We start from the raw sequence: 20,950 nt of genomic DNA, 5'->3' as shown, positions 1-20,950 counted from the left end.
GTAGCAGTGCACTAGCAGCTAGCTGTTAGCACTAGCTAATGTCAACAACATAGTAGCTATTATGTTACTGTAGCAATGTTTACGTTCAGTCATTTGGATGACTGTTAAAACCTTTCAGTCTCGAGTTTTTCCTTTACTGTATTTACTAGTTTACTGTAATTATGATCCGGCAGCTGTTTACACCGGATCCAGTGTAAATAGCTGCCGGAGCGCGCTCCGGCTTGCTCCCCCTCAAATTAAGCAGCGCGCTCCGGCTTGCTCCCGGAGCGCGCTGCTTAATTTGAGGGGGAGCAAGCCGGAGCGCGCTGCTTAATTTGAGGGGGAGCAAGCCGGAGCGCGCTCCGGAACCTCGGCCGGAGCACTCCGGGAGCAAGCCGGAGCGCGCTGCTTAATTTGAGGGGGAGCAAGCCAGAGCACGCTCCGGAACCTCGACCGGAGCACTCCGGGAGCAAGCCGGAGCGCGCTGCTTAATTTGAGGGGGAGCAAGCCGGAGCGCGCTCCGGCAGCTATTTACACTGGATCCGGTGTAAATAGCTGCCGGATCATAATTACAGTAAACTAGTAAATACAGTAAAGGAAAAACTTGAGACTGAAAGGTTTTAACAGTCATCCAAATGACTGAACGTAAACATTGCTACAGTAACATACTAGCTACTATGTTGTTGACATTAGCTAGCTTGACCTTCAAAATGGCGGACACCGGGGCGTCACGTGACCCTGTGACGTCAGGTGAAATACCTCAATTGTGAGAGTCTTGATATGTGCATGCTGTGATTGCACTCTGATCAGGAACAGGTGGAGAGCAACTCTTCCTTGCAGTGCACGCTGCTTACTCGGAGCAAAAACGCAGCACGTGGACGTGAGTGACAGTTTGAGGCACGTCAAGTGCGAATGGAACATTGTATTCAACTGGCAAAGTAAGGAGGTTCAGATTTGCTTACTTTATTTTACAAAAGTAATAATCTTACCTTGCATAGTTGGCTAATTTGCACAATGCATTCTGTGTCTATAGGAATCCGTGCAAAATTGCCTACGATAATCACTGGTGTCCTGCCCTCTTGGAAAGCTATCTGGAACGCTGCAAATGACTAACACATGCAGAGAGAGAGAGAGAGAGAGAGAGAGAGAGATGGAAGAAATGCATGCAAGTAGACAAAAAGGTTTGAGGTAAATTAATGAAATGAAGAAGTAATTGTGAATTATTAACAAGCACCTGAGCAGGATGAGGTACAGCTCACCTAGCCCACACTGAATAATTTAACAAGACACATGAGGCCAGGGTTCATATATCCCCACATCTCAGGGGGAGAGAAAGACTCATTATATTCACAGCGACTTGGCAGGGTCAGATAGCTTCCAGTACCTTATTCCTCCCTCAGCTGAACCCAGATAACAAGACAGGAATGTGAGACAGCTGAAAAGCAAGAGCCTTGGCTTCAAGGCTACAAAGCATTTCGATTGGTCTTTACTCGTGCTCCTGTTTACGAGATGTTTGGTGAGGAGTAGGAAGAAAAAAAAAAAAACCAAAATGAATAAATGTAAAGACCAAGGAGCAGATTTCAGTGTGAAAATGACAAGCCAAAGAAAAAGGCTGATCAACTGAGTGAAAGGACCACGGAGAATATTCAGGACAAGCAACACAAAGTGAATGACAGGCGCTTAACAAAAGTTACACACTGCGAGATCTGTGTTCTATACAAGTTTAAGACAAAAACACTGATTCAGACACAGCGAGTTAAAAACTCTGCTTCGATCGACATCATACAATCGTCGGACAGAACGTCAGAAATACGGAGCTTTCAAATTACGGGTCCAGAAGAGCATTAAAAATCCAACAGTGAATGTGTTGTTTCTCACCTCAGGCTCCCAGTCATGGCAGTGAACGTATCCCTCCGGTAACCAGGGAAACTCGATCCCTCTCGGTCTCCTCTTCCTCCCACTTGCCCTTCTCCTCCTGGCATGTGAACTCCCAGTCTACTGATGACCTGAACCGAAAGACAGGTGGGTGAAAATAAACACGGGCATCAAAAGCAACCTGCTGCCAGTCACTGAAGGCTTGTGGGACTTTGTATACGACCGCACGCATCAATCTGCCTTCTCAGCTGCTGAAGCGGTTCGACGGTGATTAAAGAGTGTAAAATCATGACAGAACTGCTTGATTAAAGGATGTGATGAAAAAGGTTGTGATATTCCTCTTGTATTACGCTCAGAACAGGGAAAATGACTGGCCTCTTGGGGTTTGGGAGGGGCTGGAGAAAAACAGCTCATCTCTGCCCACTGAGTTGGCATTTCAATCCTGCACAAATAGATTACGGTTCTCAACCTTTGTTCTCAGGAGTCATGAACCCAAAAGAAGAAGAAGAAAAACAAAACAAAAAACACGTTTCCACATGTCCAACCATCTTGAACAGAATTTCTGGACAAACACGTGCACCCATAAAGCCAAAATCCAAGAATCTTAAAAAAAAAAAAAAAAATCAAAATCATACTTCGTCAGATCCGTAAGTATCTGGACAGTGACCGTTTTTGTAAAACCCCCTCCCCGTACACCACACAATGGATTTCAAATGAAGCGATCAAGACGTGACCAAAGAACACAATTTCAGCTTTAATTCAAAGCATTTAACACAAATACTGCATCAACTGTTTAGGAACTACAGCCATTTTAACAGGTTCAAAAGTAATTGGACAATTGACCAACAGTTTGATGGCTAGTTTTGTCCGTTTCCTCATCATTTCATGACAAGTTAAGGAGATAAAATGCCTAGAGCCGATTCCAGGTGTTGAATTTGCATTTGGCAGCCGTTCATAAGAACTCGCAATATCCATTCCAAATTGCTGCAAGTGAAGGAGGCCATCATTAGCAGACATCCCAAGTCTCCCACATATTGATAGTGGCTCCCTGATGCCTGCAAATTACATACAATCTCACGGAATCTCGAGCAAGCTTCATCCCGAACCTATCGGCCAGATGCAAACTTGTGTACATCACAATAGCAGGCCCACGCAGGATGTGGTGTGGTGGCGGCAGTAGTGTGGCACACTATTGAGTAGGGTAGAGTGCGGTTTGGGATGCGGCCAATTTCACAACGCGCATTTCTGGGTTAAGAAAAACAAACAAACCCAAGTGTATGCGCGTGCCCTCTGGTGGTTTCGTGTGTGTGCACGGACTTGCAATGTCGCGGCGATGGCGCATGAGGCATGTTTTCTCCCGCCTCCGAGTGCGCTGTTTGGCCAAAGCAGTTGATAGGAGAAGAGATGAACCGGACGCCATCTTCCACGCGCTTCTCCCTCTAATTTATGGGGGGGCGGGGTGTCCAGATTCAATCAGTAAGGAGCTTAATATATGGCACATTGTAGTGATCATAGTTTATGGGTTGGGGGCAGCCAAGTTCCCAAGTCAGGGTGTCCGCTATGAATCTGAGTGAATTGAGAGAATTCAGGTATTGTTCATCTCCAAAAGGCCACCCCAAAATCCACCAGAATGCAGGAAATCACATCAACCAAATGACTGGGGAGGGGGGGACCTCCCTGAAATGAATTTTGTCAGGTTGGGATGTCTGCATTAGGCTGAAAAAACAAAAACGGGCCCATCAGAGAGAAAGCAGAAACTTTAGGGAGTGGCCAAATCACCAATCTGGTACGTTTTTAAAAAGAAGGACTGCGCTAGTGAGTTCAGCAACACCAAAACGCCTGGAAGACAACTAAAGTGGATGACCATAGAATTATTTCCTTGAAGAAAAACCCCTTCACGTTTAGCCAAGTCAAGAACACTCTCGAGGAGGCAGGCATTTCATTGTCGAAGTTGATGATCAAGAGACGCCTTCGTGAACGTAACTACAGTGGGGTACTTCAAGATGCAAACCACTGGTAACGCTCAAGAACAGAAAGGCCAGATTCGACTTTACTTGAAAGCCTGCCCAGTTCTGGAATAAAGATTCTTTGGACAGATGAAACTAAGATTAACTTGAACCAGAATGATGGGAAGATTAGAGCATGGAGAAGGAATGGAACGGCTTATGAACCTAAGAATAAAACAAGGTTCTCCAGAAAATCTGAAGTAGTCAGCTTAAAAAAAAAAAAAGTAAGCAAGTAGTAGGCGGCTCTGGAGTTTGCGGTGGCGCCTTTGGCCATGGCACAGCAAAGGTCTGTTAATGCTCGGGGAATCTGGAGGCATGCCCTCCCAGATAATTTTAAAATTTGCATGCCTTCTGGTGCATTCTCAGCTAATAAATTGCTAACCATTTCCCTGTAAAATACTTGCAAAATATGTATGAAATTTCCCTCCAGATGTGTATGTGCTTGGCTCACAGTTCCCCTCTGTAGTACGCTACCTGGCTCTGTAACATAACTACATACAATACGCTACGGCATGGTCACGTGGTCCAGCTCAGCCAAATCAGAGTGCAAGAATCGATCAATAAATATGGCGTCGCTTCTGGTCATGTCAGACCTGAATTGAAGATAATTTCACAGTGAAATAATTGGATTTGCAGCAAAGACGATATAAATTGCTTGAACATTGAAAGGCAAGTTTTTTTTTTCTGGGATCGAGTAGCCGGCGCAGACCGTCTGTGTAGGCGGAGAAAGTCGCCAGCGCTTGTGGGCATCCCTGATCACACATCACCTGTCCAACATGGTGGACACGGGCAGGTATGGCTACCATGTTACTGTTGATAGAAGGAGCAGGATCAATTCTCAAGTGTACAAAGCTATACTTTCTGCTCAGATGCAGTCAACTGATACAAAACTGATGGCGCCTCACTACAAACATACAACGAAAGCAACCCAAGAGTTTAAGGCAAAGAAATGGAATGTTCTTAAATGGCCGAGTCAGTCAACCCAACTGAGCGTTCTTTTCACTTACTGAAGATAAAACTGAAGGCAGAAAAACCTACAAACAAGCAGCAACTGAAGGCAAATGTAGCCGAGGCTTGGCAAAGTTTCTTAAGGAAACAGCACTTGATGTCGTCCATGTGTTTCAGACTTCAGGGAGTCACTGACTGCAAAGGATTTGCATCCAAGTATTAAAAATTGCTGAAAAAGTTAATACTGACACCTTTCTGTTTTAGCAAGAATTAACTTTTTCAGCAGCAGCTCTTCTGTGGGATTGGATCATATGGGCGAGCCTTCATGCCCCATATGAATCAATGAGCCTTCGACACCCGTGACCCAGTCACCGGTTCACCGGCTGTCCTTCCTTGGACCACTTTCAGTCAGCACTAACCACTGCATACCGGGAACACCCCACAAGATGTGCGAGTTCGGAGATGCTCAGACCCAGTCATCTCACCCTTGTCACGCTTTGGCCCTTGTCAAAGTCGCTCACAGGGCTCGACATGAACTTTTGAATCCACTTGTCCAGTTGGACAAGCAGCAAGATTTTTCACCTGTCCTGACCACAACCTTTTTATTCTTATGTACTTACTAGTTCAACAAAAGGAAAGTCATTAGCAAAGCTTATTTAAAAAAAAAAAGGCTATGAGAGCACAATATCCCCTGCTACAATATATTGCAAATGAAACTGTAATATGCGCATTACTGTCCGTCCTATAACACAGCTTTTTGCCAAGTTTTGTGAAATTCCTCCAAAAACCGTGAGAGGAGTTGATTTCAGAAGATGAGAGCCCTTTCCGGGATGGACAGACAGACTTCACAATCCCCCTTCAGGCCAACGGGGGATAAAAAGCAGGTATTGACCCATCCCACGTGACGTCACGACAAATGCGGCTGCCATTTTGGACATGTACTACCAGTAGTCTACCACAGCCAACAACGAGGAACGACGGCGAAGCATCGAAAGGAATATAGCCATCAAAGAAAGTTTTTACTTTCAGCAAGACTTCCATCATGCCATTATATTGTTGTGCACCTGGATGTAGTAACCATCAACACACAAGGCAAGATTTATCATTTTATCGGATCCCGACAGATGCTGACCAACGGAGAAGATGGATGGTCTCTAAAATATTGGCAAAATGATGTTTATTGACATAGCAATCGTGTGTAACGGGAAGCATTTGCATATTCGAAGTGTTGTGTTTACATCAAAGATAAAATAAACCGATATGACAACGACTGCTGCTGCCAGGTTGGGGACACAAACTAGTAGAAAGGAAGTGTGCCAACACACTTCCTTTGTGGTCGATTCTGCTTTAAGGTAAGATGCATTTAATTATTCGTCTGCTGTGGGTTTGGAACCGGTAGCCTGACCGATTCGTTCATGTTTGTGGTGCCATTTGTTTGTTGACGCGTGTTGAAATGGAAGATTGGTTGTTGACATGATTTCCAGTGATGCTTTGGTGCTGCTGTGGATCAGATGTGTTGAGTAGCCTGACTGTTTTTTTTTTTTCTTGCGTGTGGTATCATTGTTGACGCGAGGTTGTTTTTTGAACATGCCAATGCGGACACGATTTCCCCGATGAGTTATGACTTCAGACGCGATGCGTGTGTGGAGTCCGCGTGATATGTGCGCAAGATAGGCTTCTCATGTGTTTGGAGATCCGCGCTCTGAGACAAGCGCAAGCACCCCCACCCCACCCAAGGGAAAAAAAAGGGACCCCCCAAAAAATAATCGGCATAGTTCGAACACTGGGTTGGAGAAAGTAATGGCAAATAGTGAGTGCACAAACCACAGAAGGTAAACTGTACACAGCGCCAGGGCAGTGTGATGTTATGTCTACTTTTAGATTGTGTTAGCTTATCAATGAACACACTCGTCACTCGACGAGTTTCACGTCCTTACGACGGATACTTAAATGTGTGTTAGGTATTACTGTTGCAGTCTAAGCAGTCATTGTAGCAGCTAGATGAGCGAGAACCGAAAGGGTCTGTGCCATAAACCGTTATTTCTTCATGTCCAAAATGGCGGTCGCGTTTACGAAGGTCACGTGAGTGGAAAGGGTCAATAGATTTATAATTTTTTCAATAAACTCCAACTTTAACTATAACAATAAACCAAAACTATCCAGTGCCCCATTATGGTGCATGTGTTGTTACAACCCATGACCTGATCTGCAGTTTTAAAAGTTAGACTCACCCAAATTCAAAGCTTCTGGAGGAAATAAAGTTACATCTTGATTAACCCAGTAAAACCTGAAGTATAAATTAATTTAAAGAAATGGAACCAAAAGAAAAAAAAAGTCTAATAATATATAATTAGACATTATGACGTGTTTTTTTTTTTTTTGTCTCCCCACACATCTGCTGCACTCGGCTTCCCCAGAATTTCGTAAACAATAACACGGCCAGATCACTGAGGGGATTCAACTAGTTTTGTTGGAACTTTGATGCAACTCTTGAATAATTACTATAAGAATGGCGATTTTCAACAAATATTCAACTTTTCCTCACGGACAGGCAGATGCGGATTTGACTTGTCCGGACCAAACATCTGGTTATCCCAGACAGTCGGACTACCATTAATGTCGAGCTCTGGCTCAGATCCTTACACTTGCCCATTTTTCCTGCTTCCAACACACCAACTTCTAAAACTGACCGTTCTCTTGCTGCCTAATAACTTCCACCCACTTTCAGGTGCCACTGTAATGAGATAATCAATTTTATTCACTTCACCTCTCAGTGGTTTTAATGTTATGGCTGATCAGTGTAAATATTGCAGCTGTTTGAAAGGACAGTGTCAAAAACAGTATCTTTTAAAGAGCGATTTTACGCCTAATTTCTGTTGAAAGGGGTCATTATTAGCAATTTATTAACAGCTGACAGCCGAGCTAATGCAGTGCAGCTCAACAGGGAATACAGTGGTGCTTGAAAGTTTGTGAACCCTTTAGAATTTTCTATATTTCTGCATAAATATGACCTAAAACATCATCAGATTTTCACACAAGTCCTAAAAGTAGATAAAGAGAACCCAGTTAAACAAATGAGACAAAAATTTTTTACTTAGTCATTTATTTATTGAGGAAAATGATCCAATATTGCATAACTGAGTGGCAAAAATATGTGAACCTCTAGGATTAGCAGTTAATTTGAAGGTGAAATTAGAGTCAGGTGTTTTCAATCAATGGGATGACAATCAGGTGTGAGTGGGCACCCTGTTTTATTTACAGAACAGGGATCTATCAAAGTCTGATCTTCACAACACATGTTTGTGGAAGTGTATCATGGCACGAACAAAGGAGATTTCTGAGGACCTCAGGAAAAGCGTTGTTGATGCTCATCAGGCTGGAAAAGGTTACAAAACCATCTCTAAAGAGTTTGGACTCCACCAATCCACAGTCAGACAGATTGTGTACAAATGGAGGAAATTCAAGACCATTGTTACCCTCCCCAGGAGTGGTCGACCAACAAAGATCACTCCAAGAGCAAGGCGTATAATAGTTGGCGAGGTCACAAAGGACCCCAGGGTAACTTCTAAGCAACTGAAGGCCTCTCTCACATTGGCTAATGTTCATGTTCATGAGTCCACCATCAGGAGAACACTGAACAACAAATGGTGTGCATGGCAGGGAGAAAGCCACTGCTCTCCAAAAAGAACATTGCTGCTTGTTTGCAGTTTGCTAAAAGATCACGTGGACAAGCCAGAAGGTTATTGGAAAAATATTTTGTGGACGGATGAGACCAAAATAGAACTTTTTGGTTTAAATGAGAAGCGTTATGTTTGGAGAAAGGAAAACACTGCATTCCAGCATAAGAGCCTTATCCCATCTGTGAAACATGGTGGTGGTAGTATCATGGTTTGGGCCTGTTTTGCTGCATCTGGGCCAGGACGGCTTGCCATCATTGATGGAACAATGAATTCTGAATTATACCAGTGAATTCTAAAGGAAAATGTCAGGACATCTGTCCATGTACTGAATCTCAAGAGAAGGTGGGTCATGCAGCAAGACAACGACCCTAAGCACACAAGTCGTTCTACCAAAGAATGGTTAAAGAAGAATAAAGTTAATGTTTTGGAATGGCCAAGTCAAAGTCCTGACCTTAATCCAATTGAAATGTTGTGGAAGGCCCTGAAGCGAGCAGTTCATGTGAGGAAACCCACCAACATCCCAGAGTTGAAGCTGTTCTGTACGGAGGAATGGGCTAAAATTCCTCCAAGCCGGTGTGCAGGACTGATCAACAGTTACCGGAAACGTTTAGTTGCAGTTATTGCTGCACAAGGGGGTCACACCAGATACTGAAAGCAAAGGTTCACATACTTTTGCCACTCACAGATATGTAATATTGGATCATTTTCCTCAATAAATAAATGACCACGTATAATATTTTTGTCTCATTTGTTTAACTGGGTTCTCTTTATCTACTTTTAGGACTTGTGTGAAAATCTGATGATGTTTTAGGTCATATTTATGCAGAAATGTAGACAATTCTAAAGGGTTCACAAACTTTCAAGCACTACTGTGCATGGGATCTGCTCCTCTCTCCACAGTCAGAGGAAAGCTGTAAGTGCCTCTTATGTGTGGTGGCCTGTGCAAATCTGCCGTATGTTTTTCCTTTGGCCTGCTCATCTCCATAAAAACAGAAGACAAACTGTATTCATGACTCATGATGAGGCCACATTTTTCTCTGACAAGCTTTCATTGGCGAACGTTATTCATACTCGGATTACCTGGAATCGAATCAGAGATGCGGGAACAAGGGGTAACAATACAATGAGCAATAAATTTATTGCTTTTGCTTCGAATGACAAGAAAGAACATCATGGTGAAATGAATGAATGTGCTTTGCCCATTTAATTAAGAGATGCTGAGGCATTTCATTCTGGGAAATCGCTTGTGCTTGCGAATCAAAGCATGCCATGCACTACTGGAAGAAAGTTCTCTCACAATTTTATATATATATATATATATATATATATATATATATATATATATATATATATATATGAGTGATTCCACGCTTATGGGTACTGAAATGGGGACATGAACTTATTCACCTAAAACCATTTCTTTTTTTACCATCAGGTCACAAAACATGTAATCTTTAACGAATGATATGTTAAAAGATAACTTTAATTTTCTGAGATGTAATAAAAACATATTTATATGCCAAAGTCAAGCCTATGAGTTCCAAAATGATGTCTGTTACATTACTTCTGTTACGATTGTCCATCTCGCGTCTGTTACAGATTAATTACAATCTAGCTCTATACCATGTTAATCTTATTGAAAGAATGTGTATGTTTATTCTACTACACATGTTTATTAATTATATTTGCTAAAACATCACCTTCCTATGTTTCAAAAAGTAATTCTACATTGTTAAAATCGAGAATCTATATGTCCACAACACTTCTGTTACGTTCTGACTTTGGCATATAAATATGTTTTTATTACATCTCAGAAAATTAAAGTTATCTTTTAACATATCATTCATTAAAGATTACATGTTTTGTGACCTGATGGTAAAAAAAGAAATGGCTTTAGGTGAATAAGTTCATGTCCCCATTTCAGTACCCATAAGCGTGGAATCACTCATATATGTGATGATAAATCACAATAACGAATCCTGATCATCATCAGGCTGCATAATCTTAGCTTTTCCAAGGCACTGTTTAGAAACCAGAGGGTATAACAAAAATAGCAGGAATAAACTTGACTTATTTAACAAAAGGAATATTATAAGTTGATAAAGAATAGGACATTAAAGGTCCCATGGCATGACATTTTCACTTTGAGGTTTTTTAACGTTAAATTGAGTTCCTCTGACCTTCTTAAGTCACCCCAGTGGCTCGAAATGTCAATGTGTAAACCAAACTATGCCCACCCTTTGTCAACATTTGAGAATGGCGCATCAAAATGGCGCATTGATGGGCTCTTCCCTTTACTACGTCAGCAAGGGAGATGATCCCCACGCCCCCCCTCTGGATTCCCACCCACTGTATGGATTGCCCGCCCAGCTCAAAAGTTGCCACCATAGATGCGTCACTTCAATTTTGTAGTGAGGAGACCATAGAGGACACAACAACATGGCACCACCTAAGCGAGCAAAACATGGAAATTGCGCTGTACATGGATGTGACAACACAGAAAAGAGTCTGTTTTTACTGCCGACGGGAGAGCCCCTGAAGACGCAGTGGCTTAATTTTATTTACTTCAATAAAATGCCGTCGAGTCTACCTAAGACGGTGTATGTTTGTCGGAAGCATTTTCCTGATGAATGTTTCCACAACTTGGGACAGTACAGGGCAGGTTTTGCACATGAACTGTCACTGAAGCCTGGGTCCGTACCAAGCATCCCTGCCGCATCAGCAACAAACACCGAACAAGTAAGTGTATAACTGTTAAGTCTTTTTGCCGTGTTTTAAAATCGGTGCGTTAGCCTAGCAATGGCTACATTAGCTGTGCAGCTAACCGCTTCCTGCAGTTAGCCAGGTAATCTGCGCTACAAAACTAAAGAGCATGCAGCATGCTCTGTTAAACTGAGTTTAGTCTGGAAATTGACTGTAACTTATGAGCTTATGTTTGACTATTGCTCCGCAATGCATGTCTTCTGTTGGATAAGCGCTATGTTGCTGTAGTTGCTGCTTCTATCCTCTTTGGTTATGGAGTGCGTGTTCAAGCCTAGGGTATTATACGTTCGTAAACTACCACTCCGAACACTCTCACTCTCTGTGTCACGTTGAGTTTACGAAAGGAGTCCGAGGGAGAACGGGGTTTTGTCTTAGCAGCGTGGCTACAGGCGCTGATAGCAGCGAGTATGTGTGTGCACACAAACACTATACTACTAGTGTTGTACACACATTTTCCCACTCCCTTATTTAGACTTGTGAAGTCGGACTCCGGGTCAAAAGCGAAAGCTTGGACTGTTGCTTGACCTGCCATTGCTACTGTTCACACACAGGTAGCATGCCCGCAGCTTGGTCAAGCCCCTCCCCCTCCCCCCATGGCTCGCCCCCACCCTCTACCCTTCCCAGCCTCCATGCTTCTCATTAGCAAAACGACGCACTGGGAAAAGGGCTGAAATGGGGCTTTCTCCCAGGAGGCTATATCTACGTGCCGAGGGTTCATTTCGAGAAAGGCTGCGGATATAACATCCAGAAACCTCCACGAGCCCGTTTAAAGCATCAACAAACCACCATGCCATGGGACCTTTAAGCGTTGTAACTTTTTTTTTTTTTTTCTTTAAGTAATAACACTTTCCTCATTTGAATTTTTTCAAAAATATCATGGGAAAATCAAATTCTGAATCTAATTGAATTGTTCCAGACCTACTAATTAATTAAACTAGGCAAACTGATTGCTTTTACTATGACTTATACTGGCTGCTGAATGAAGCTGTCGAAAATGCATTGTAGGGATATAATTACTAACAGCGCACAGTGGCTTAGGATAAGGACAGGACTTCTGCTTCTGGTGACGTACAGCAGCAAAACATCCATCGACTAATACTACAACCAGACAAAATAAATATAAAATGAAAAATATCCACTGACTCACATCTCAACTCTTAAGCCAGTATCTCACTGGGCTGCGACAGCCTGCGACTAGTTGGAGACACAACAATTGTGATAAAATATGCGAATTAGCGACAATTTTCACTTGGAATCATACTGAATTTATATTCGCATACATTTTACCGCAATAATTGTGTCTCCAACTAGTCGCAGGCCGTCACAGCCCAGTGAGATCCACTCACACTTCTTGTCTCACGGAAACTGACTTGAGAAGGGTTCGCGACGGCTTTACGACACCAGCGACGCATTTGCGGCTATTTTGAGAGAAATTTTGTTGCACAAATTTTTTGAGCATGCTCAAAATTTCAGCGACGAAGGAGCGACACTTTGCAACTCATGCGAGGAAATTGAGGAGCCCCGCGAGTGTTTCAAGACACTTTTGAAACTCTCTCGAATGACGTTCGCAATTTGTCGCAAGCTGTCGCAGCCCAATGAAATACAACCCTTAAACTAAGTGCATATCCTGGACCAATTTCATTTTTTTTATATGAAAGTATGTCCCTTTACACACTCATCCAGAAGGGCAATTTTGCACAAGGCCATCTGTCTACAGCAGAAAAAAATAAAATAAAATAATGCGTCTGGAAAAATCCCAAGGGAGTCTGAAGCCAGATTCGTGACGTCACGTGCGGAAGCGCCAGCAGGCTGCGAGAGCTTGCACGGTTTCAGTGTAGACCAAGTTTCGCAGCTAGCGATTTTGCATTGAAATATGGAATTGTCACCTGAGCACAACGTGGGAAACGATGAGCACTAATCCCATCAAGATTGGTGTTGCTACACCCTCCTACGATACATCCGTTAACCATTTTAATAATTACGCGATAACATTGAAGAAATTTGCAGAAAACCACCAGGTCGTTTTCTCATAAACAAACCAGCGCTGACGTAGGATTCAGAGGGAGGCGTCCCGCACGCGACGTCACGAAAATCGATGTTTCCCAGGAAATCCAAATGCCAAGTTTTTTCAGAGGCGGACCAATTCGCCTCAAATGGCTTGATTTCAACTGAATTTTTCTGGTATTGCACAAGGTGAAAAAAATTGCAGAGAATGCAGAACGTTACAGATATTTGACCAAAGTTTAATATAAAATAGGAGAATTACATTGATCTTGCTCCTGAATTTACCCGTGATATGCACTTTAAGGATCCTTGCGTTTGTGAACCAAAAGCAGGATGACAAATGACTTGATTCGACACCCAAGATATATTGAAATATATATGGTGTATGCTATGAAAATGACCCAAGTAGTGTTAATCAAGGCTACGAGATTTAAAAAAAAAAAAAAAAAAAGTTCAACTACAAGTTTTGCTACTCTCTGCCCAACACTACATAATGGACAATACAAGTTATATTTTGAAAAACTCAGTTTAGACTAGTCATTCAAGACCCTGTTCAGACATTTTCAACTCGCCAAGTTGTCTCTCTCTCACACACACACACCCAAAAAAACCCTACACCCCCCTAACCTTCTGGCCAAAGCATCACAAGATTGTTTTCTGACAGTGCAGGAAATATCACCATAAATGTGCATTACAGTGAGAAAACCAGATAAGGCAGTGCAATTCAATTCCTGATACCTAATAAAAGATGCTTCCACTGTTTCTCTCATTCCCACAAACAAAGAGAAATTTATTCACCTAAAAATACAAGGTAGGTCATGAGCCCAACATCGTAGTGTAATAAACACTTTTATACTTCCGTAGAGTACCGTTTTCTCTGTCCTGTGCGCCACCATTTCCAAAGATCCATAAATTCAATACCAACCATTTTTATTATTGAAATTTATTTTGCTGAACTGTTGCAGCCCTACCATCATGTTCGTCTTTTTCTACTGATGAACAGTCTGTATTGAGCCATACGCTCACCAAAAACTTTAATATAGATATTTAGGCCAAGTTTACATTAGACCGTATCTGTCTCGTTTTCTTCGCGGATGCACTGTCCATTTACATTAAAACGCCGGGAAACGGGAATCCGCCAGGGTCCACGTATTCAATCCAGATCGTGTCTGGTCCGGTGCTGTGTAAACATTGAGAATACGCGGATACGCTGTGCTGAGCTCTAGCTGGCGTCGACATTGGACAACGTCACTGTGACATCCACCTTCCTGATTCGCTGGCGTTGGTCATGTGACGCGACTGCTGAAAAACGGCGCGGACTTCCGCCTTGTATCACCTTTCATTAAAGAGTATAAAAGTACGAAAATACTGCAAATACTGATGCAAATACTGTGCTGTGTGCACACTAATCGTTTTAAAAACGTTAATCTGATGATCCGCTGATACGGTCTAATGTAAACCCCACCTTAGTCGCTGCCTAAAAGCGGCGCTGCTGATGAGCGTGTAAGCAAAATATTTGCAAGGGCACGAAATCAGCCTGAACAGAATAACAACATCACCACAACATATGAACTGTCGAAGTGTGTCATGTCGTGTATTTCACATCAATAAATTGCTGCATTGTTGTCGGACAGTGACGCCAATAATGAGATGTGTATCGCGGTTACGAATACGTATTTATTCCTTTCTTTGACGCCGCATGCCATGCGCCAGAAACACCACCACGACATTTATTATGGTGCGACTCTGCTGGGTGCCTGGTGGACAGCAGTGAACAAGCACTTTCACATTACATCATTCCTACATAGTTACCATCCAGCAGGCTTTCGTCTAAACCGGGGAACAGGGGCGCTGCGCCCCCTTACTCTCAGCGTGCGCCCCATTACCGAAATGCCGATTGAACCCCAAGTCACACTTAGGCCATGCACTTGTATGCTACTGCACAACATGCAATCTTTCTCAAAACGATCTTTTCTCTGTGAAAACATCCCAGCAACACCACATGACAATGTGTCTGATCATCAAATACGTTATAATTACTCCAAAAATATTCCAATCATAGTAGATACACCGCCAGATGGTGCAAAAACAATCCGAATTGGCGTTTTCCAGACTGAGGCGCCATGCTGTTTAGTTGTTTACTTGTCGCGGCTGCTCTCGCGAGATTTGACATGGGTTACATACGAGGTCAGCTGACTTGTAGAGCGAGATTTCTCGAGACTGAATGACCTTTCACCCACCGGCGCGGGAGCTTTTGACAGAAGTAGTTCGCGAGTTGTTTTTGTTGACACTTGGGCATTTAAAGTTGTCATCCCGCGGCACGAAACGGAAGAAAGCCAAAGACTGTCCGGGGCAGAAGATTACTTTTTTCTTTTTCAATGTTGACAGACAATTTGTTACAATTTCCCTCTCAGATAGCCTCAGAATGTCCCATTGTAGCCTCTGTAGGGGGACAGACAACCAGCACCATCCCCGCTTCGCTCCCTCGCCATGGTGAGCGCCCTCATACTAAATTTTTCTAGAAAAAACCCTGCATCCAGTATCAAACTTGATGTGTCAAACAGTTGTCTGGTTAAATACTTCATGTGTTGGAGCTCAGAGCACGCAGCCGCACATTGCCAAGCATGCACACACCATTCGGACTAATTAGCAAGCACCTGTTCCTGATGAGAGCTCAATCACAGCGCATAAGGACTCTCAGTAACACACAGACTTTGCGAAAACCTTGCATTTTGTTCTGCTTTTCTGGTTGACACTGTTTTTGTTTTTGGACTGAGAGTATTGTATTACCTCTGATATCCTGTTTGCGCCTCATTCGACCACTGCCTGTGTCTCAGTTTTGGATCTGTTTGCTAGCGTGACTTCAGTAAAACTCCTCCTGCACTTATATCCATCCATTGCCCTTACCTGTCCAACGAGCTAATGGACTAATAAAACTGTTTTAACTAGTTTTATATGAAACTGTCGTGAGTATTTTCCATAAACCATGCCAGTAAATAATCCCACACAACGTTTTAAAAAGCAAATGAAAAATTAGCGCTTGATAAAAACTCATCTTCAGGGGTCGAAATTAACTTTTGAATGTACTTGCCCTCAGGGCAACCAACCCCAAAAATTTACTTGCCCGCATGCATGTATCAGTTGCCCTACTTTTTTGCAGGTTGACTGGGTAAGTAATTTGCATAAAAAGCAATCTGGATGTATATTATAGAGTACGCAATAAAATATTTCAACTTGTTTTGCCATTGTTTGATTACTGATTGATAGAAATAAAGTTATAACACTCCTATGTGTTTGGTGTTTATTTCATCATGATGAACAGTAAAACAACTCGGTATAACTACTAGTATCTTCGATTAAACATGTTAAACAGTCAGAAAACATCATGTCATCATGGTCAAGTGTAAGTGATCAAATCAGAATTAAAAATCAGTCCAAAAAGACACTTCGTTCGTTCTAGCCTAGGTGACCGTGGCGCCTCGTGTGAATAATCATATCATGTAGCGCCATCTTGCGAATGGAAGCATCAACTACCGCAACGAACCAAAGTCAAGGACAAACGAAAGAGAAGACGGGAAAAATAAAGTTTTCATTCTGTTTCTGTTAGGAATCATAACAACTTAATTTTTCTTGGTAAAATAGACATTCAAACAGTTGTCCGACGGACAACTAGTGATTTTATTGTTGCCCAAGTATGAGAATGACTTGCCCATGTCCGTCGGTACATGCTTAATTTCGACCCCTGATCTTACATAGATAGACAAGTTTTGTTGTCCGGTGGTCAAGTGCTCATGAGATGTTGCCTTATACTTACGACTGGGTTCCCTGTAATGGTACACGTTCATATGTAAATACTTAGATGTCGCAGGGTCAAGCAATCAATAAATCAGGATACCATATTCTCCGAAGTAAGAGGCTCCGCTATTAGGATTACCTGTACACCTATTCATTTGTCTAATTCCCAAATCGGCCAATCATGTGGCAGCAGTGTATTGCATAAAATTGTGCAGATACACGACAGCAGCTTCAGGTAAATGTCAACCATCAGAATGGGGGAAAACATGAGCTCAAGTGATTTTGACCATAGCATGATTGCTGGTTTGAGTATTTCTATAACCGCTGATCTCCAGTCTCTAACGTTGACTCAGAAAGGTGCAATAAAGAAAGAAACCGAACATCCAGTGGGGCAGCACATCTGTGGACGGAAATGCCTCGTTGATGAGAGGTCAAGGGAGAATGGCCAGACTAGCTGGAGCTGACAAAGGCTACATAAACCCAGATGATCACTCTGTACAACTGTGGTGAGCAAAAAAAAGCATCTCGGAATCCACAACATGCCAAACCTGGAGGTCGACTGGCTACAACGGCAGAAGACCACGTCGGGTTCCACTTTTGCCAGCCCAAAACAGAAAGCATTCCCAACACCATCGCACCACCTCCACCAGCCTGGACTGTTGACATATTGCAGGTTTGGGATTAGTTTGGGATGACTAATACCAATGAATGCCACCGTGTATTTGAATATTGTTGCTGACCATGTGCATCCCTTCATGACCACAATTTACCATCTTCTCATGGCTCCCTCCAGCATGACAATGCTAGCCTGGGCCCGCCCATCCTAAGTGTGACGCAACACGAGGACCTGTTGCGAACTTAGTCTGGCAAGGCAAGCTATCTACAGCTCCCGAAAAATCGGGAGCCAATCAACTTTGAGCATCTCCGACGGCCCTGGGTAGAGGCGTGTTCAAGGCACTGACGTAGTAGAACTGCGACCGGAAGCCATAGATTGTTTACAGAATCTATGCCGGAAGCGCTTCATTCACGAATGCTGTATTGAAAGCATTCAACGGGAAGTTCTCATTGAAAACGGAGCAAAGAGCAGCCCTGGAGGTATTTATTGAAAGGAAGGACGTTTTCGCCTTGCTTCCGACCGGCTTCGGTAAGAGTTTAATAATAGGATGTCTATGGTTTAATCTACCAGTTAGCCCCGTCGCGTCACATACGTCAGAGGAAAGAGTGATGTGATTGGTTTAAGCTTCGTCACAGCCTTTTCTGGCTTCGACCAGTAGCAAACTGAGGCATTTCAGGGAGGCGGGTCAACCACGCACTTTGGGAAACGGTTGGGCTTAATAGCTTTGCCAGACCAAATGCTCGCAGAGCTTTGAAGTCGCGTTAGCCAGACTATGATAATGCGCCATGTCACGGAGCAAAAGTCATCTCAAGCTGGTTTCATGAGCAGAAGGAGTTCAGTGTTCTTCAGCGGCCTTCCCAGTCGCCGGATCAGAATTCAGTAGAACGCCTTCGTGATGTGGTGGAACGAGAGATTTGCGGCATGAACGTTCCCCTGGAAAATCTGTAGGAACTGCATGATGTAAATGGACCAGATTCTCACAGGAATGTTTCCAACACCTTGTGGAATCCATGTCATGAAGAACTGAGGCTGTTCTGAGAGCACAGAGAGGCCCTGCTTAGTATTAGTGCAGTGTTCAGTGAGCGGATATTGCCCAGTGTCCTGTCTCACTGCTTACCTTTTCCAAATACTGCATACTATTTCTCTAATTCAATGCATCTGCTATACAGCGTAAACCTTTTGGTGGAAAATTATAGCTTCTTTTGCAGTCTTATCTTAGGGACTTCACAAAACTCAAATATTATTTTATTAATAAAGCAAACACTATTCCCAGGAAGGCACTCAGGCGAGCTGGAGGCAGCTTTGTTTTCCCCTTACAACTGAAGCCCCACTAGCGACAAAGTAGAAAGCACTGAAGAAGCGAAGACGGGAAGTGACAAATTGAAAAGGCAGCATTGTGAAGGTAAAAGCCCCGAGAGCCACTCCAGACTGACGCTGAATATTTGGGCGAGTCCTAGCATCAAAGTCATTCAGAGGGGCCACTTGAACGGCTTCCGCAGTCTACACACCAAGTTTCATAAGTCTCCTGAAAGGAAACTCGTCTTTCAGCTTTCAGTGTTTCCATCTTGGCAGGCTAAACATCAGCCCTCTCTGAGCAAGTCTATAGATATGTTCAAAGTTTAAGGGTAAGAGATTTTAAAAGTTATGGCAATATCACAAATTAGGAATGTAACAATTGATCTAATTCATGATATTGGGTTAATGAAAATTTTATTCGCCTAAAAAACTATTCTTCATCACCTTAAATATTCCTTATACCCGCACTGCACTCAAATCAATACAGCAACAGCACATTATTTGATGTTTCATAAATTTTATAGTTTAACACTTGTTTCAATTTTTATTCTTGCAACACATTTCAAAAAATTTGGGACAGTAAAGCATTTATCACTTTGTAATGCTGCCATTCCAATGATTAAAGGAGATACGCAGAGCCATGGCCTCACTTTTCATTTATAAATGCCTTGAGAGTTTAAGAATGGCACAGGAATAGTTTTAAGCGTGAACAATTAATCTAATATAGTAATTCTTACGATTAAAGTGATTCATATAGGTAGCGGTCTGAGTGAATGACCTTGACATCTGCGACGTCACCGCAGGAAGTCTATCGGTCTCGTCGCCATTTCCGCTTTACCAAAACACAAAGCTAACTGCAACTCCGATCCTCCATTTTGAGCTAATTTATCGCCATGCCATGTAGATGTGTTGCTGGCGGGTGCAGCAACACGACAGAAGGTGGATTTACGTTGCATTCATGGCCCAAGAATGCTCAAACTGCAAAGATTTGGACGCGTTTTGCGAGTAGTTCACGGGCACATGGGCACCTACAAAGTGGTCTCTCCTCTGTTCTGCACGTTTTACTGAAGACTCGTACGAAACCTCTGATCTGTTGAGGAATGGTGGCTATAAGCCCGTATTGAAAGAGGGTGCAGTACCAACAATTAAAGGAAAAGAAAAGGAAAGCAAGTTCAGTTGCACCAGTTCTCCCGGCGTGAGCCGAGGGCTAATGCTAAAACCCGGGATAGAACGGGACGGGACATATTACTGCTCGGGCAGTGACCTCCCCACGGTTGTTGCCAACACCAGTGATGTCCCAGGTTTTAGTAATTGCCTGAGCCAAGCAGTAATGGCGGAGTACTCAGCATGGAGAATGAGTGGACCAGCCGTCTGATTTCTCTGCTGGATATTGCTGCCGCCATCTCGCCCTTCCGTGGAAGAAGCGAATGAACGGAGAACTGCACAAACAACAAAGTCAGATTGTTTCAAAACAAATCGGCCACAAGGTCGGCCTTCAAGAAGCGAGAACACAGACGGGTAAGCGCCGACTCTCATTTGGATACAAAACACTCGTCGTTTACCTGCATTTAGATTAATCCATGTAACTTGTATTGTGTGTTTAAGTTACCAGCATAAGATTATTTAATTTGCTTCAGAATGTGATTGTCTCAGTTCATCTGATTATTTAATGAGCCTTTTACGTTTTATCAGTGAAAATGCATGCATGTCGCATAAGTTACAACACCTATCCTGTTTTAATGAGAGTCAACCCACAATCAGTGAAGTCAAATCAGTCTTAGTTGAGCAAGTCGGTAACGGGATTTCTTACTTTCACCATAAATTTTTATTTATATGACTTTGGTCTCTAGCTGTAAAAGGCCTTGGCCTTAAAACCTGTTACCGCTATGACGTCACGCACTCGGCTGGCTGGCTCAGCGGGGCGGCTCGAATGCCAACTTTGCGGTCGATCTTAACTCTCAAATATTATATATATTTATTTATTTATT

The 20,950-nt window shown here is 42.9% G+C and overlaps 1 protein-coding gene across 4 annotated transcripts in view; it reads right to left on the bottom strand.

Annotated features, from left to right (window-relative positions):
- tjap1 (tight junction associated protein 1 (peripheral)) overlaps positions 1-20,950 on the bottom strand; it is a 247,775-nt gene that overhangs the window by 110,384 nt on the left and 116,441 nt on the right. For 2 of the 4 annotated variants that reach the window (XM_060925555.1, XM_060925558.1), the window contains exon 1: positions 1,858-1,885. The exons of 1 other annotated variant lie outside the window; for it this stretch is intronic. The gene's annotated coding sequence lies outside the window, so the exon portion shown is untranslated. Of the gene's footprint in view, positions 1-968; positions 992-1,857; positions 1,886-20,950 lie in introns of those variants that run through there. One more of the 4 variants, XM_060925557.1, reaches the window with a different exon arrangement.

Source organism: Neoarius graeffei, chromosome 7, assembly GCF_027579695.1.
Source record: "Neoarius graeffei isolate fNeoGra1 chromosome 7, fNeoGra1.pri, whole genome shotgun sequence".
In the NCBI taxonomy this organism is placed as follows: Eukaryota; Metazoa; Chordata; class Actinopteri; order Siluriformes; family Ariidae; genus Neoarius; species Neoarius graeffei.
Note: the sequence above shows the minus strand (reverse complement) of the source record. Positions and strands in the feature narration are given on the sequence as shown.